The 13741-nt window shown below is 30.2% G+C and overlaps 1 long non-coding RNA gene across 2 annotated transcripts; it reads right to left on the reverse strand.

Moving 5' to 3' along the window:
• Positions 1-3162: 3162 nt before the first annotated feature.
• Positions 3163-10112, reverse strand: LOC115987645. Of its 2 annotated transcripts, XR_004091165.1 has the most exons (5): positions 8402-10112; positions 8161-8277; positions 4616-4810; positions 3780-3885; positions 3163-3467 (listed from the first exon to the last, which is right to left on the reverse strand). It is a non-coding gene; the product is annotated as an uncharacterized LOC115987645 (long non-coding RNA). The 2 variants fall into 2 exon arrangements; XR_004091164.1 differs by having other exon boundaries at positions 8161-10112.
• Positions 10113-13741: the final 3629 nt, after the last annotated feature.

Here is a 13741-nt window from a genome sequence, read left to right on the forward strand (position 1 = left end):
TCGCTAAGTATATAGTATAACTAATATGGGATTGATGGAATTGGGTCATTGTATAATAATTAGTTTTAGGTGGGACTTGTCAGTGTCACTTTGTGGATCTTAATTAGAAGGTTTCAGGTTTAGATAGTTACAAAAAATCTGTACGTCTACTTGACCTAGGTAACCTTTTCTTAACTAGTTATATATATTTTGCTAAAAACAAAATGTTTTCTTTATTAATTAAATATTCTTTGGTGTTTCCTTACAAATTTTATTTAATTATTTGAGCTATATTTTTTTAATTAAAGAAATAAGCTAGATTTTCTTGCTTATTAAAATACTATGCATTTATTTGGTTTCATGGGTTATTTAGAAATTTTATCTTCTTTTAAACTTGGATTAAGGATGTGTCAATTTTGTGAAAGTAACCAAGATTTGAATGATATATTTGTTCAAATTGTAAATTTCTAAAATATAATTTTTTTTTTATGTGGACCGAAATAAAACTATATAAGTTTAGGAAAAAATCATTTGTATAATCTAATTATTCTTTGGATCTGGCCAATGGGGGGGATTATACATTGACTTAGAAATTAGTTTTTCTTCGGACATAGCATGGGACTACATATGGCCTGGTCATGGGAATATAGATTAACCATGCATAGTAATAAAACATTAAGAATATGAATATGATTAAATATGTGAATCATTTAAAGTCTATGACATTTTTAATATCTTTTTTTGAACTCATTGAAAATTGTATATTCTGATTTAAAACTCACATAAATTATGATTTTTGATGTTTGGAACTTAATATTTGTAAAACTAATGTTAAATTATATGTTAGGTTAGTTTCCAATCAAACTAAGATACAATTCATAAGCTTATAAAATTTGATATTATGTACAGTTTATTATTTTTCTTATATAAATGTTTGATCAACCTAGTTAGGGTTCTGGTTACTAATTAAGTTGTCAAGCTCACTCTGTTTTCCCTTCAAATTTAGATTATGAAAAATAACATAGTTTTGGGGATTTCATTGAGATTGTGTGTATAAAAGGAGTTCAGGAATTTAGAATAAGACTGAACTCTAGTATTCTATATTTTTTATTATTATTTGTATCAAGAGGTTGAAATTTGTTTTTGTTGATACTTCGGAGATTTTTTGCAATTAAAATATTGAGGTTAGTTTTGGATTTTACTTAGATGTAATTTTCTACCTTTGAAGATAACTACTAGGAAAAAACTTTATATATTTATCATTGTCACCTATCTAGCTCATAACCACAATACACCCAAATAACATTCTAGATCTAATACAGAGATTAGGTACTCAACTATATAAAACAAAACAAAAAATATTTGTGGCACTCTTCCACTGAGCAATAAAAAAAGCAACAAGATTTTTCTCCAATCTTAATATTTGAGTCATTATTAGACCAAAAAACAAAAAAAAACAAAAAAAGGAAAAAAAAAAAAAAAGAAGAAGAAAAAACAAAGCCACGCTGAATAAAATGCATCTAGTCATTATTAAACAAAATTACCTCATCGGTACCAACTTCTAATACATTGAAGAGCAAGACCCCTTTTATGGGATGCGCTTCAATGTAATTCTATTAAGGAGCACTCAATATTCAAGCCATTATTTGACAAGCTTTTACGTGATGATTAGTATTATTAAATGAATAAAACCTGTTTCACACACTGTTACACACCCATTTCGTGAATTGAAACTATGAGTTGAAAACAATGTGTATGTAACAAATACTTCCTATTAATCAATCATACATGATTAATTATCCTTAATTAGTCGAGTTATTCTCGATGATGCAGAATGAAATGTATAAAGTATTTGCATGAATAAAATTTCTATCATTTTCCTTAAATATATAAATATATATCATAAGTTTCAGAGAATGGAAATCCTTCACTCCCAAGGAATCCTTCAATTCAATGGTGGGACATAGGTTTCCTTGTGCCAATACCAATTGGTTATGGTTATTACATGAAGGCCATAGAATCTTTTTTATTATTATTTATTATTATTATTATTATTATTTTAAGGTCATAGAATCTTAAGTGCAAAACAAATCAAATGTTTATACATTGTAATACCAAATGCCAATGAGCTGCACGGTTTGAACCTAGCCTGGTCAGCCCAACTGAATGCAAGAAACAAAAATGCCTCACACACATAACATGCGTAATACGGAAAATTTTCAGGTAATTCTGAAGTGTAGTAAATTCATACTTTCTTCTCTTATATTCATTATTAATTCCATCATAAATTTAACAAGTAGAGTCTATCATGTATATAAGAAGAGGGAGCACAATTCTTCGTGTTTCAAGAATAACTTACAATTACTCATAATTCAAACTTTTTACTTGAGCTATATATATCCAAGAGGTAGGCACTAATACAATAAACATTCCATAGATTACTGATATCACTACAAGAAAAAGGGGCTATTGCGGCGAGCCAGAACCGCCACTAAAGCCCAAAAAAGCGCCGCTAAAGGTACATTCGACCTATAGCGACAGGTGCTATTGTGACAGGCCGTCCCGTCAGTGTTGCAGTGCCGCTATTGGTCGATTGCAGCAGTCGCAAAAAGCACCGCTATAGATGTACCTTTTAGCGGCGGGTGAAGGTTTATTGCGGCGGACATAAAACCGCCGCTATACGTTTTTAGAATTCGTGACATTGACTTTTAGCTATTGGTGTCTACCTTTAGCGGCGAGCAGACAATGCCGCTATAGGCAATTAATCAAAACAAACTAATTGCACTTATAGCGGCGGGTAGAAACGCTGCTATAGGGAATCATTTAAAACATAAAATATGCACCTTTAGCGGCGGTTTTTGCCCACCGCTATAGGTCTTTTTTTTTTCCTTTTCCTTCTTAGTGGGTTTTAAAACCAAATTTCTATTACAAATAATCCTGTAATAATTTTAGCCCCACTAAGACAATACCAAAAATTTAACCAAATAACACCACAATTGTCTCAAAACTAACATTATATTAACATATTAATATATTATTAAATACAAAACATTGTCTATAACCATCATCATAAAATTAACAAAAAAAGAGATGTGGTCATTTGTACATAGAAGGAGTGCCATCACACATTGCATGATACAAGAAGTGCCTTCAATCCACAAGGTAGGCAGATTCAATAAAATCATAATTTAAAAAAAGATCCTCATTTTATTCCTTAAGCATTCTCATGGACATCCACACAACCAAGAGTAATATTTTGATAAATATCATTAAGCAACCAACACCTATTTAAGTGTTTGCCAATGATACATGGCACTCAATGCTTGTTATAAAACCACATTAACAACTATGTTGAACTTAGGATACCTCATCAACATGGCACAACAATTCTTGCAGCAAATTAATATTCACATTAAATTGAAGAAACTAGTGATTCTAAACTCACATTTTGCATATAGGCAGTTCATCATTCCCTTCTCCAAGTCCAGCTACACAACAATGAAAGAAATTGCATAAGTTAGGATTATAATGCAAAATTACCAAGTCAAAATACATAAAGTTATTATTTTTATCCATGCTTCCAGAACATATCCTTCAATGCATTAATGGGAAGAGAACAAGCTCTAGAATTGAATAAAGATTTCTATATCATTCTTAGATTTTTTTTTTTTTTTTTCCTTCTCAATTGGTAATTACTCACATTCAGTAAGTCATGAACAATAAAAATTTCTCTCAAACTATGCATTTTTTTGAACCAAACCCATTTAAAATAAAATGGAATAAAACTACTAATCACTCACTTTATTCTGGATAGAGAAATTGACGAAGTTGGTATCTACCAAAACCCGATATGGCAGTCCCATCGAGGTGTTGTAATTGAAGAAAAGTGCCGATGAAACCTTCGGCCTATATCGAACAAAATTAAACACGTTACAACACAATATAAACCCTTACAAATTCCAAAGCTCCTGTACCCAAAATTTAACACCAAAAATCTATATATATATATATATATTGATAAATAAATAAATAAAAAAATCTATATATATATATAGGCTTTTATAAATGCTTAAAAAATTCAAAGGAAAACTAGATAAATAACAATGGTAAGTTACATATGTTTTTGAGGGTCAAAACATAGTTGCAGAAGCACCCTAAGTATGTCTTACAACCATAGTACCATACCTATTTCCTTTTTGAAACAAACACCAAAAACAAACAAACAAACAAAAAGCATTTTACCATATGGTTAACAAGAACTATAAATGAGTAATCGTTGCCTTGAATCATTGGGATATAACTCAAAGTAGAATGTCACCCAACCCTCAACTCTAGATTCTCTAATATAGCCACAGCAGATGCTCCCCACCTCCACCCCCACCCCCACAATATCCTATATATATATATATATATATATAATGCATAAGAATCATGCACCTTCAAATGACAATCAATAGCAACTACAAGTACATATTTTAATCTAATAAGCTAAGAATTATTCCAAGCACTTCTAGAACATTTTCATCTATTAAAAACCTAGGAGAACTGCTTCCATGTTTTTTTTTTTTTTTTTTTGGGTGAGGAAATGAGTATTCAAATTAATCATAACCAAACATAAACCTATGCTTTAACTTACCAATAAATTATCAGTTCCTTCACTATGCCCAAAAATCTCCCCAATTAATAGTTCTCGTCCAGTGGGGCCACCATACTCCAAACATTTCTTAATAACGTTTGATGCAAATTTATGCTAGCTCAGTTGTACAAAATGTCCTGACAACTTGCTTATAATCTGGCTTCTTTCATGAGGCTTTCCCCTCTCCAGTACATGCTGACGTAAATCAATAAAACCATTGCATAACCATCCAACAAATGACATAGGAAATATAAAAGATAAGGGGTAAAAGAATTTCAGGCACACACAATTTAAAGAGTAAAGTAGATCCCAGAAAGTCAAATGGCAAGAAGCATTTTTCATTACATACGCCTATAACATAAGGAATACCTGAACCAATACAAGCATCTCAACAATTGCACTAAAAAGGGTCCTTGCATAAGTAAAATAATAAACATATGCAGGAATATCTACTTAACTTTTCCAATTCAAATTGCCAATATATTTTATTTTCCAAATTCGTAGGAATCACCTATTTTCTACTTCACGAATATAACATTTTTGGCATCAATATCAAGCATTACTCTTGTTTTGTAATTTTAAATTTCCTTGTTGGCCTCAATCAGCGAAGATGCTCTCGCTATTAAGATGTGAGAACAAATTTGCTGCTTGATCATCATGCATGCATGTAAACATTCATATATCCATCCATGAATTAAATAATAAAAATATAATTGTATTTCTGTTTTTAATGAAAAACATTATAATGGCACCAAGTCTGAAGTTTATTTGATTCTTTGAAAGTGTGACCATGACTAGACATCTAACATACCTTCTTCGTCTTTGCAACTCTTAACTCCATTTCCACTCGCGCCCTCTCACCCAAACCCCACGCGCCGAAACCTTCCCTTTCCTTGAAGTTGGCTATTTGCTAGATGGGGGTGGGGCTTGAAATTTATGAGGACAATTTATAAGAAATTGAATTATTTTTTATGGCCTAATATTCTGCTCTAACTGAAAAAGGAAGGTTCAATTATCCTCTCTTCCCTCTCTTTTTCCCCCCACAATATTTACTCAGTTGTTTCATAGCATAGGAAAAGAAAATTTTGACAAAGTATGTTTTTTTCTTTAAGAAATGAAACAGCTCATGCTTTTTAAGCAACTTTTAAGAAGCAAGCAGCTGAGCTTTTCATGTTTTTGAAAAGCTGCAGCACTCCTAAACTAGCCCTAAACAGCCTATCCCTCATCACATGACCAGAGAGAGTGTGTTTCAGAACAATAAATGATGACACCTCTCTATAACTCAACCAAATAGACACATTGACAAATGAACCAAATTATCATTTTTAACAAAAGCTAATAAATAAATTTTAACAACAGCTAACAATCAATAATTTTGCTTTTCAAAAGGCAAGAAAAATAAATTTTAAGTGATTGAAAAAATTGATATTAAAAAAAAGTTAAATAATATGATTTAATCAATATTTAAATATATAAAGGTTTCTATTAAAATTGTGGCTTTGGCCATGCTACCACTTGCATGGTACTGCCGGCCAAACACAATTATCCCAATTCAACGAAAGCAATGAACTTTTCAACTACATTACACAAATATGTAAAATAAATAAATAAAAAGAGTTGCTTTTCAAGCCTAGGGGCACATACCAAGAGAAACCCACATACCCATTAACCCAAATGACCAACACAACAAAACCCATCCCCCAAAATTGATAGCTCAGAGATATATACATATATGTGTATATATATATATATATATATTTATTTATTTATTTATATAAACTTGGTATCTAATAAACTCCCCTATTGATTTGATAGTAGTGCGTGTTGATTTTTGCACCTAAAGTGTCTATTTAAAAAAATAAATAAATATTATGTAATTACAACAATGAAAGTAGTAATAAATGTCTGTCCTTCATGATAGCTTCTTCCCTGACTTCTTGATATGTATCTCAATGATCTGAGGTTGCCCATTATGCATGAAAGAAGATGAGCTGAAGGATAAAAAATGAATTATGTAGAATGAAGCCTACTTATCTACAAGTTCAATTTATAATAGTCAAGACATATTTGGTTTGTCAATACTTAATATTAGACATGTAATAGAAGAAAACTTGAAACCACATTTTATCTCAACAAAAAGTAGCAAAGACAATATAAGGTAGCTCAGTATAATTTATATAACTTTCTTTGTAATTGTGGTGGCAGTTGTAGTGTAAAATGAAAGTCAAAGACATCAGAATCCTTAAAAAGGGTAGACAGTGTATGTATGACTATCTAAGTCTACAATATAAAGAACAAGAAGATTATATATATAACACACACACACACTAACACAGAGCAATAGAAATTAAAAGGAACGTAGTACCACCTTATAATATGAAATCAACCACAAAACAAATGAACTATTGATACTTTTCACACATTTTTTCCAATTTTATAATTTCATGTCTACTGATTTTTCAAATTCAGTATGTCAACTTGTTTTATTCTGTCCCTTCCCCACTCGCACAAAATATTTAAAATGTTTAAACAAAAACACAATGCTTACGATGTGGTGCCATGCAAAACTTTGAACCCAAAATGATTATGTTCAAAAATTCCATAAAAATATTCCAAAATACAGAAATCAAGCAAAAAAACGATGAACTATTTATACTTTTTTTTTTTCAATTTTTTTCAACTTTTATAATTTTTTCTTATGATTTATAAAATTTATAACGTGAACATGCACTATTCAGCCTCTTTCCCATATACATTAAAAAGTTAGAACACACAATGTTATCATGTGGAGTTGTTTGGCAATTTGTCGCTTTGAACCAACAACATGTATCTTCAATAGATTCATTTTCATTTTTTAATAAAGTAACTAAATTTTATGTCGGTTATTAATTTCTTTTAAACCCAAAAAATAAACTTTAACAAATGTATGAAATTAGCTGCAAACTTGGACCCAAATTTATCAATTTCCATTAACAATATGATAATAAAGAAACAAATATTAAGCTGATTTTTTTTTCTTTTTGGTGTGTGTTTGCCAATAGTGCCTCTCATCACAACCCCAAAACTTTCCAAACAAACCCTTATTGACCCATCAATCATCATCCTATCCTACCTGTCTAAATACCAAATAGCATCAAATTAGGTACCATGTTCAATTCAATCAAAGAATAAAATATTTTTTTAATAATATTAAAAAAATTCAAAAAGATAGAGTAACCCCGAAAGAAAGAAAAGAAAGCAAAAGTCATGTATACAATAAAATACATGAATTTATAAATCCACCAAAAAAAAAACAAAGATTTAAAAAAAAAAATTAAAAATTAAAAAAAAAAAAAAGGTAAAAACACCTTTGTTTACAGGGTTTGTTTTTTTAGAGTCAGCTCGAACTGAGCCGATTAACCGGGGCGCCGATTAACACTAAGCAATAAAAATTTGAGAGTATTTTTTTTTTATCATATAATAAAATAAAAACATAAAATTAAAAGAGTTGAGATGGTCCTATCAAAAAGAGAAAAAAGAAAAAGAGTTGAGAGGGTGATACTGACGGGCAAGAGAACAAGCTTGGCGCCCTTAGCAGCAGCCTCCTGGATCTTGCTACGAGCATGGGCGATGTTCCTCTCCTTATCGGGAGTTACGGTTATTTGGCACAACACAACCATAAACTGCACACCATTTATATATAAATAAAATAAGAAAAAGAAAAAAGCACAAATCAATGAGAGGGAGAGAGAGATTTTCCTTGCCAACAGGGGGAGTGGGCAAAGGAAGAGCAGGAGGGGCCCTTACTTGTTCGGCCACAGAGGCGGAGGAGGAAGCCATTATCCTTATACTGCCACTGTCGTGGAGAATTTGATTTTGATGAGTCAAATTCTTATTATTGGTGTTGAGTTTGGGGTAAAATTTTAAAATGGGAGATCACATTATCAATAGAAAAATAAATAAAAATATGAGCAACAGCAGAATCTTCAATGAAATCCTTGATAGAGAGAACCAGTTAGCAAACAAAGCATGGTTGAGCATGCTTTTTAAGATCAATTAGTCATGACTATGAGCTCATTCTAATTGAGAGATCCATTTTCCTTTCGTGCAATTTATAATGATTTTTTTTTTTTTTTAAGTATCTTGATGCATAAAGTTTCCAAAGTATAGACTCTAGTTATGTGAAGGCATGAAACTAAGTTTATTTATTAAACAATGAGCTCTTGAGATGCTACAGCCCTACTTTTCTTGACTTTCTCCCGAGAAAATCCTAATTAAGATTTCAACCCATTGCCCTTGATGCTCAGCTTATATAAAGGCAAACCAAAGGAAGAAATAAATAAATAAAATAAATTTTTGGGGCACTAAATTTAGTTTTTACGAACAAAAGTGTCACATATTTGGGGAATTGGAGCAATTGGGATAGATGGAAAGGAAATTACCCTTTTCTGCAAAATCTGGTTCATCCAAATGCATCTAACTAGAAAAACTTCATAGATTCAATAGTCTGCCAATAATTCCCTTTTTTTTTTATATAGGTAATAATTCCTTTATTCAATATACATTTACTAGTTGTCAAGGTTCTTAGCAGAGATACACATCTTAACGAAAACCTAATAAGCCACCTTTCTATTTATCCAAATGAAGTCACCTCCATTAACTTTCCACTAAAAGCACATATATAATTCAACATAATCAGTAGTAACTAACCAGAAAGAAATCTAAACTTAATAACTAAATGTTCAAAACTTGCTAAGAGTGTACAAGTCAAACCAGCAACAAAGCATATTGCAAAACCATAAAACCTCTGTTTAATCCGAAAGAAGAGTGAGTGAGATAAATAAATTCAAAAGAATCTTATCAACGAATAGAAAATGTTCAAAGATCAATCAGCAAAACATGGAATACTCTAAAAATAAAATCTTGTCGATACTAAACTGAAACTATATAGCTGAAAACAAAACATACAAACATACCCATGAAAAATTCCCAAAATAAAGGATAAAAAAAACACAGATCACCACACCGGAGAAGCGGAATCAAAGCTGGAACGGCACTGGACTCGTCGATTAGAGCTTGGTTATCAGCCCGGTTCTTACCCAAAACCCTGAGCTTTGCCACGGCAGATCGCTTCATCGCAATCGACAACGATTGCAGCTCGTCTATGCAGATCTTCACCATCGGCTGAAGATCCTCAGGCGAAATGCTCTCAATTATCTCGGTAGAGAAATTCTCTCTCTGCAAAAAACCCATGCAAGGCTTAGGGTGAACCTCGCCCGACTGGCCATTGCTGTCCTCCGACGCCGGCAGCAAGCTTATGAGCCTCTGTAGCTCGCCGGAGATGTCGCTGCTACAAGCTAAGAAGTGAGAGAGAGAGAGAGAGAAAATGAAAAGGATTAGGGGAAATGGGGAGGGGCGGCTGAATGAGAAACGTGTAGGCTAGGGTTTTATGTTGTGTTTTAAATAGAATCAAAATGACGTAGTTTTGATAATAGTAACTTAAAAATTGAAAAGAAAAAAAAAAAAAAAAAAAAGTAGACTATTGTGGGGGTTAGAACCCGAGATGGGACCCCGAAAAAGCTACATGGCACGTGTGTAAACCACTGAGGTAACTTAAGTTTATGAACAAAGCTTACCTATATTAATATATAGTTGTATTTTCACTAAATATTTTATAGTAACATTAGTCAGATTTTGGCTTTAGGGGAAAAAAAGATATAAGTGAAACACGTTAGGAGGGAAACAAATTTTTGAGAAATTTTGGGTGGGAAAAATAAAAGAAGACAGATTTATTTTGAGGAAAAAAATAAAAATAAAAGAATACAATGTTTAATTAATTACCATTTTTTACTAGGAATTACCATTTTGTTATGCATTTTGTAATTGTACATGAATCAAACACATCTATATATCTAAGTGAGTTAATGTGTGCAAAATATTAAGAATCTAATATTAATGAGCTATGAAATAAAATTTAAAAACAAAAAAAAAAATCACGTATACTCAATAAAATTCACCATACAACTTTCTCAAAAAATAAAAAAATACCACACAAAAAAAAAATTACCACACGTTCTATCTTATTAAAAATAAAAAATAAAAATGACCATATCTATTATTAAACTTATGTAAGAATTTTAATATGTGACTAACTACGTTTACATTTAAAAAAATAATAATAATATGACTAATTGGATGATTGGATTGAGAGAACATAACAATACAAGTACACAGCATATATCCATGACGCACCATACTTAGATTTTAAATCTAACCATTGGATTTGAAGAGTGTAATGAAAAGTTAATTTTGGTAAATTATGGTAACAATCAAACAGTTGGACTTAGAGAAAAGTGCAATCAAAGTTTAGTCAAAGTTGGTCAAACCCGGTCAAACTTAATAGATGGTCCCGAGACCACTAGACCTGGTGAAATTCATATTCAAATCTTGATAATTAGGATTGAAGAGTATGGTGACATATTGATATGTGTGAAATTTGAGAACAATTGGATAGTCAGATTGAGAGAATATATATAGCCATATAAGTACATAACACATATTCATCACATGTCATTATTAGATTTAAAATCTAACCATTGGATTCGAAGAGTGTAATGAAAGGTTCATTTTGGTAAATTATGCTCACAATCAAATGGTTGGATTTAGAGAAAGCCCCAGTCCAAGTTTAGTCAAAGTTGGTTAAATCCAATAACTTATGATTAAATTCATATTTTGAAAAATCCAGCCGTTGAATTACATTTTCTATATGTTCTTAACATGCATGCCAATTTTCATGCCAATGGGAGGTAATTTACCATTTCATCTTTAAACTCATCTTTTATGCATTATTTTAAATTAGAAAAACTTGAATTTAAACAATCAACTGATGACATGACAATTAATTTTTGATCACCTTGAAATTTTGTAAGTATGAAAAATATATGAATATAATGTAATCTAATGGTCGATTTGTCAAAATTAACAGTGAATTAAAAAATATAGGGTTGGGTTCAAGTTACAATTGACGTAAACCTAAAAATGTTACATCAACCAATAACTTATTGTTGAACTCATATTTTGAAAATTCAACCGTTTGATCACATTTTCTATACGTTCTTAACATACATGCCAATTGGATATAATTTACCATTATATTTTTAAACTCATCTTCTATGTGTTATTTTAAACTCCAAAAACTTCAATTTAAATAATTGATTGATGACATGACTATTAATCTTTGATGACCTTAAAATCTTGTAAGCATGAAAACTATATGAAGATAATATAATCTAACGGTAGATTTTTCAAAATTCACATTGAATTAAGAAATATAGGGTTGGGTTTAAGTTATAATTGATGTAATTCTAAAAAATGTTACACCAACTAATAACTTATTATTGAATTCATATTTTGAAATTCAACCGTGGATCACATTTTTTATACGTTCTTAACATGCATGCCAATTTTCATGTCAATCGAATGTAATTTACCATTTCATCTTTAAACTCATCTTTTATGCGTTATTTTAAACTACATAAACTAGAATTTAAACAATTGATTGATGACACCGCTATTAGTTTTTGATCACTTTGAAATTTTGTAAGTGCGAAAAATATATGAAGATAATATAATCTAACGGTAGATTTGTCAAAATTCACATCGAATTAAGAAATATAGGGTTGGGTTCAAGTTTCAATTGATATAACCTTAAAAAATATTACACCAACCAATAACTTATTTTTGAATTCATATTTCAATAATTCAACCGTTGGATCACATTTTCTATATGTTCTTAACATGCATGCCAATTTTCATGCCAATCGGATGTAATATACAATTTTATCTTTAAACTTATCTTTTATGCGTTATTTTAAATGACAAAAACTTAAATTTAAACAATTGATTGATGACATGACTATTAATCTTTGATCACCTTGAAATTTTGTAAGCGTGAAAAATATATGAAGATAATGTAATCTAATAGTCGATTTGTCAAAATTCACATTGAATTAAGAAATATAGGGTTGGGTTCAAGTTACAATTGACGTAACTCTAAAAAATGTTACACCAATCAATAACTTATTATTAAATTCATATTTTGAAAATTCAATCGTTGGATCACATTTTCTATACGTTCTTAACATACATGTCAATCGGATGTAATTTACCATTTTATCTTTCAACTCATCTTTTATACATTATTTCAAACTACAAAAATTTGAATTTAAATAATTGATTGATGATATGACTATTAATCTTTGATGACCATGAAATTTTGTAAGCATGAAAAATACATTTGATCTTTAAACTCATCTTTTATGCGTTATTTTAAACTACAAAAACTTGAATTTAAACGATTGATTGATGACGTGGCTATTAATCTTTGATCACCTTGAAATTTTGTAAGTATGAAAAATATATGAAGATAATGTAATCTAACGGTGGATTTGTAAAAATTCACAACGAATTAAGAAATATAGCGTTGGGTTCAAGTTACACGTGATGTAACTTTAAAAAATGTTACACGAACCAATAACTTATTGTTGAATTTATATTTTGAAAATCCAACCGTTGGATCACGTTTTCTATATGTTCTTAATATGCATGCTAATTTTCATGCCAATCGGATGTAATTTACCATTTGATCTTTAATCTCATATTTTATGCATTATTTTAAACTACAAAAATTTGAATTTAAAGAATTGATTGATGACATGACTATTAATCTTTAATCACCTTGAAATTTTGTAAACATAAAAAATATATGAAGATAATATAATCTAATGATAGATTTGTCAAAATTCACATCGAATTAAGAAATATAGGGTTGGGTTCAAGTTACACGTGATATAACCTTAAAAAATGTTACACCAACTAATAACTTATTTTTGAATTCATATTTTGAAAATCCAACCATTGGATCACATTTTCTATATGTTCTTGACATACATGCCAATTTTCATGCCAATCGGATGTAATTTACCATTTGATCTTTAAACTCATCTTTTATGCATTATTTTAAACTAAAAAAACTTGAATTTAAATAATTGATTGATGATGTAACTATTAATCTTTGATCACCTTGAAATTTTGTAACCATGAAAAATATATGAAGATAATGTAATCAAACGGTAGATTTGTCAAAGT

The sequence above is a fragment of the Quercus lobata genome, chromosome 4 (genome assembly GCF_001633185.2).
Source record: "Quercus lobata isolate SW786 chromosome 4, ValleyOak3.0 Primary Assembly, whole genome shotgun sequence".
NCBI lineage: Eukaryota > Viridiplantae > Streptophyta > Magnoliopsida > Fagales > Fagaceae > Quercus > Quercus lobata.